Below are 5,000 nucleotides of genomic sequence, written 5' to 3'. Positions count from 1 at the left end.
AGTTCAGTCTCCCCCAAATGCAGTCAGCCGATTTTAATTTGCTTGTCTTTTCGTTCTGCATTTCCTTGTTTTCGCTCCGTCTGTCCGTGTTTGTCTGTCTTTAAAGCTGTTTGTCTGCGTGTATGTGCTCATATGTGTGTGTGTTTGTGTTTGCGTTTGAGTGTATGTGTGTGTGAGTGTGTGTGTGTTTGTGTGTGTGTGTGTGTGTGTGTGTTTTGTGTGTGTCTGTGTGTGTGTGTGTATGTGTGTATGTGTTTGTGCGTTTGTGTTTGTGTATGTGCATACGTATGTATGTGGTTTGCTCTTAGCGTTGCGTGCGCGTGCGTAAAGGAGGAGAGTAGATAGTGAGAGATGAGAGAGGTGGAGAGGAGTTGAGAGTGTGACGAGAGACGAGACAGGAGGGAGAGATGAGAGGTGTCGAGAAGAGGAGAGAGAGAGAGAGAGAGTATGTGACAGTTTGATTTTCTTAGTGAGAGATGAGAGAGTGAGAGAGAGAGAGAGAGTCGGAGAGAGAGAGAGAGAGTGCAGATGATGAGAGAGAAGAGAGTGAGAGGAGATAGAGTATGCTTTTCCTGCGCACACGACCTCATTGCTGAGAGACGCGGGGTAATGCTTTGGCTTCGTGGCTGTACAAGGCCCATTACATTTCCTCCCCAATTAGTGCGCTTGTCTTAATGATGAGTTAAGGGCTGATGTGAGGCGGTTCGCCAGGGTGGTAGATATTTGAAAATAATATTGACCATGCGGAAGGGGTTGGAGCCAGGCAGAAGTGATGGGGGAGCTTAGAGTGAGATGGTTATTGATGGGAAATGCGTGTAGGTTGAGGTGGTTGGATGCATGGGATGACGTGTTTAGGGATTTGTGTGGATTAGGTATTTTTCTTAGCTGCTGGGACACAATGTGGGTGTGGCGCTGGTGCGGGTGCCGGGAGGTGTGTCTTGAGGCGGACGGTTCCGGCGGGGGAGGGGAGCGGCGGGCGTGGCTGAGCTCTGGCGGGCGGTGGCGTGGTAAGGTGTGGGTGACTCCGGGGCAGTTTGCCCCACCCCGCAAAGAACCCCCGCACCAAACGGAGCATAGTTTAAGAAACGCGACCCAGGACCGCTGGCGGCACAGACCAATACTAGGCAGAGGACGACGGTGGAGTAAGAGCAACAGTAACGAAAGAGAAACGGGGCTCGCGGTCAAAGATAGAAAAGAGGACGTATCGGGGGTGAAGATGTAAACGAGACCCGAGCGGAACACGCGCGACGGGCGAAAAGACGAACGAGCGAGACACGAGGAGCATAACCGGGAGCCACGGACCAGCGCCAGACCGCGCCGGCCGGTCGCCCCCCAGGGAGGGCAAAGACAGAGAACCGAGACAGAAAGCAGACGAGAGCCGAACAGGGCGAAAGAACGAAACAAGCGACGCCAGCAGACCGCGCGCGCACCGGGCGCCAACACGAGCTCACCGGCCCCACGGCCACCTGTCCGCGTTGGATTTGGTGTGGGTCGCTGAGCGCGAGAGGGGAGGGGTGAGGGGAAGGGTTGGAGGCGATGGGGGATGTGGAGGGGGAAGCGGAAGAAGGGAGAGGCAGAAGAGGAGAGGAAGAAGGACGGGGAAGGATGAGGAAGAGAGAGGAAGGAGGAGGGAGAGGGAAGAGGAAGAGAGAGGACGCCAGCGGGCGGAGGAGAGGACGAGCGAGGAGGCACGGAGGGCGAAGGACGCGGGACGCGACGGACGACGGAGGGAGGGACGCGCAGAGAGAGGACGGAGGAGGCGCAGGAAAAGCGGAAAGCGGAGGACGAGGAAGAGCGAGGCGAAGGACGGGAGGAGGAAGAGGAAGGAGAGGGACGGAGGAGGGAGAGGAAGCGGCAGAGACGAGGAAGAAGGAGGGAGAGGAGAAGGATGGAGAGGAAGAAGGAGGGAGAGGACGAGGAAGAGCGCGGACGTGGCGGCGCGCTGCCAGACGGAGGGAGAGGCGACGGGGGGAGAGGCTGCGGCAAGAGAGCGGAAGCCAGGCGGTGAGAGGAGCAGGAGGGCGAGGAAAGAAGGAGGGAGCCGGAAGAAGGAGGGCAGGAGGACGAAGGCAGGGAGAGGAAGCCGGCGGGAGCAGTAGCCGGCGGTGCGCGGAAGACGGAGGGAGCGGCAGCGGGAAGCGAGAGCGAGAAGGAGGGAGAGGAAGAAGTGATGGAGGCGGAAGAAGGCGGGAGAGGAGGCGGCAGGGAGGAGGTGCGGCAGAGAGAGGAAGCGGCAGAGCGAGGAAGCAGGAGGGAGCGGCAGACGGAGGGAGAGGAAGGAGGAGGGAATGAAGAGGAAGAGAGAGGAAGCGGAGGGCGAGGACCGAAGGCCGACGCGGAAGAAGGAGGGAGAGGGAGAAGGCGGGCGCGGACAGACGGCAGGGCGAGGCAGCGGCACGCGAGAGGAAGTAAGGAGGGAGAGGACAAGACTGGAGGAGCGGGAAGGACGCGAGAGGCAGCAGGAGGGGCGCGGGAGAGAGAGAGGGAAGAAGGCGGGAGTAGGAAAGAGGAAGAGAGAGGAAGAAGGAGGGCGAGGAAGAGGGAAGAAGGGGGGCGGGACGAAGGAGGGAGAAGGCAAGAAGGGCAGGGAGAGGCAGCGGACGGGAGGACACAGCGGAGAGCGCGGAAGCCGGTAGGGAGAGGAAGCGGAAGCGCGAGGACAGAAGGCGGGAGAGCGCAGCGGCCGCAGAGAGGACACGCAGGCGGAGCGGCAGTATGCAGCCGGGGGGCGAGTCAGGCACGGAGGGAGCTGGACGAAGGAGGGCGAGGCCGCGGACGAGAGAGGCAGAACGGAGGGCGAGGAAGACGGCGAGAGCGCGGAAGAGGAGGGAGAGGAAGAGCGAAGAGAGAGGAAGAGGGACGGGAGAGGAAGCGGAAGAAGGAGAGGCAGAAAGGAGGGCGGGCAGCGGAAGAGAGAGGAAGAAGGAGGGCGAGGAAGAGGAAGATAGAGGAAGACGGAGGGAGAGGAAGCGGGCAGGGCGCGGCAGCGCAACGAGCGCGGCAGAACGGCGGGAGAGGGCAGAGGCAGCGCGCGCCGCAGGAGGGGCGCGGAACGGCTGCATCGAGCGGCCGCGGAGGGAGCGGACGAGGACGCAGGGGGGGGGAGAGGCCGCCTGAGGGAGACGGAAGAAGAGGGCGAGGCAGAAATGAGGGCGAGTATGACGGACAGAGAGGCGCACGGAGGGAGAGGTAAGAGGAACTCGCGCGGCCGCGGCGGGGCGAGTAAGCGGATATCGCGGCCGCCGGGCTGGTCTCGGCCGATTTCATCGCGACGGCTCCTTCAGGCAGCGTCCGCTGTCCTCTCTCCTATTCCTCCTTCTTTATCTTCCACTTCCTCTCTCTTCTCCTTCTTTTCTCTTCCTCTTTCTCTCTCTTCCTCCTTCTTTCTCTTTTCCCCCTTCTTTCTCTTATTCTCTTCTCTCTCTTCCTCTTCTTTCTCTACCTCCTTCTTTTCTCTTCTCCTTCTATTCTCTTTCTCTTCCTCTCTCTTCTCCTTCTTTCTCTTCCTCCTTCTTCTCTTCCTCTTCCCCCTCTCTCCCTTCTTACACTTCCTCTTACTCTCTCTTCCTCCTTTTTTTCTCATCCTCTTCTCCTTTTTTTTCTTCTCCTTCATTCTCTTCCTCCTTCTTTCTCTTCCTCTTCCTCTCTCTTCTCCTTCTTTTCCTTCCTCTTCTTCTCTTCCTCCTTCTTTCTCTTCCTCTACCTCTCTCTTCCTCCATCTTTCTCTTCCTCATCCTCCTCTCTTCCTCTTCTTTCTCTACCTTTTCTCTCTCTCCTCCTTCTTTCTCTTCCTCCTTCTTCTCTTCCTCTTCCTCTCTTTCCTCCTTCTTTCTCTTCCTCTTCTCTCACTTCTCCTTCTTTTTTCTCCTCCTTCTTTCTCTCCTCATCTCTCTCTTCCTCCTTCTTTCACACCACTTCCTCTCTTCCTCCTTCTTTTTTCTCTTCCTCTCTCTTCCTCCTCTTTCTCTTCCTCTCCTCCTTTTTTCTTTCTCCTTTTTCTCTTCCTCCTTCTTTCTCTCCTCTTTCCTCTCTCTTCCTCCTTCATTCTCTTCCTCTTCCTCTCTCTTCCTCCTTCTTTCTTCTTCCTCTACCTCCTTTTATTCTCTTCTCCTTCTTTCTCCCATCCACCTTCTTTCTCTTCCTCTTCCTCTCTCTTCCTCCTTCTTACTTTCCTCTACCTCACTCTATCCACCTTCTATCTCTTCCTCTTCCTCTCTCTTCCTCCTTCTTCTCTTCCTCTTCCTCTCTCTTCTCCTTCTTTTCTCTTCCTTTTTCCTCTCTCTTCCTCCTTCTTTCTCTTCCTCTTCCTCCTCTCCTCCTTCTTTCTCTTTTCCCCTTCCTTCTCTTCTCCATCTTTCTCTTCCTCCTTCTTTCTTCATCCTCTTTCTTTCTCTACCTTTCCTCTCTTTCTCCTTCTTGCTCTTCCTCTTCCTCTCTCTTCCTCCTTCTTTCTCTTCCTCTCCTACTTTCTTCTCTTCTTTTTTCCTCCCTTCTTTTCTCTTCCTCCTTCTTTCTATCCACCTTCTTTCTCTTCCTCCTTTTTTCTCTTTCTCTTCCTCTCTCTTCCTCCTTCTTTCTCTCCCTCCTTTTTCCCTTCTTCTCTTCCTCTCTCTTCCTCCATCTTCCCTCTTCCTCTTCCTCTCTCTTCCTCCTTCTTTCTCTTCCCTTCACTTCTCTTCCTCCCTTTCTCTTCCTCTTCCTCTTCTTCCTCCTTCTTCTCTTCCTTTTCCCCTCTCTTTCCTCCTTCTTTCTTCTTTCCTTTCCCTCTCTTCCCCCTTCTTTCTCATCCTCTTCCTCTCTCTCCTCCTTTTCCTTCCTCTTCCTCTCTCTTCCCTTCTTTAATTTTCCCCTTCCATCTTTATCTTCCCCTTTTTCTCTCCTTTTCCTCCTCTTTTCCTCCTTCTTTCTCTTCCTCCTCTTTCTCTTCCTCTTTCTTTCTCTTCCTCCTTCTTCTTTCCTCTTCCTCTCTCTTCCTCCTTCTTTCTCTTCCTCTCCTCTCT

The sequence above is a fragment of the Penaeus chinensis genome, chromosome 16 (genome assembly GCF_019202785.1).
Source record: "Penaeus chinensis breed Huanghai No. 1 chromosome 16, ASM1920278v2, whole genome shotgun sequence".
In the NCBI taxonomy this organism is placed as follows: domain Eukaryota; kingdom Metazoa; phylum Arthropoda; class Malacostraca; order Decapoda; family Penaeidae; genus Penaeus; species Penaeus chinensis.
The sequence above is the reverse complement of the archived record's forward strand: the minus strand, read 5'-3'. Positions refer to the sequence as shown.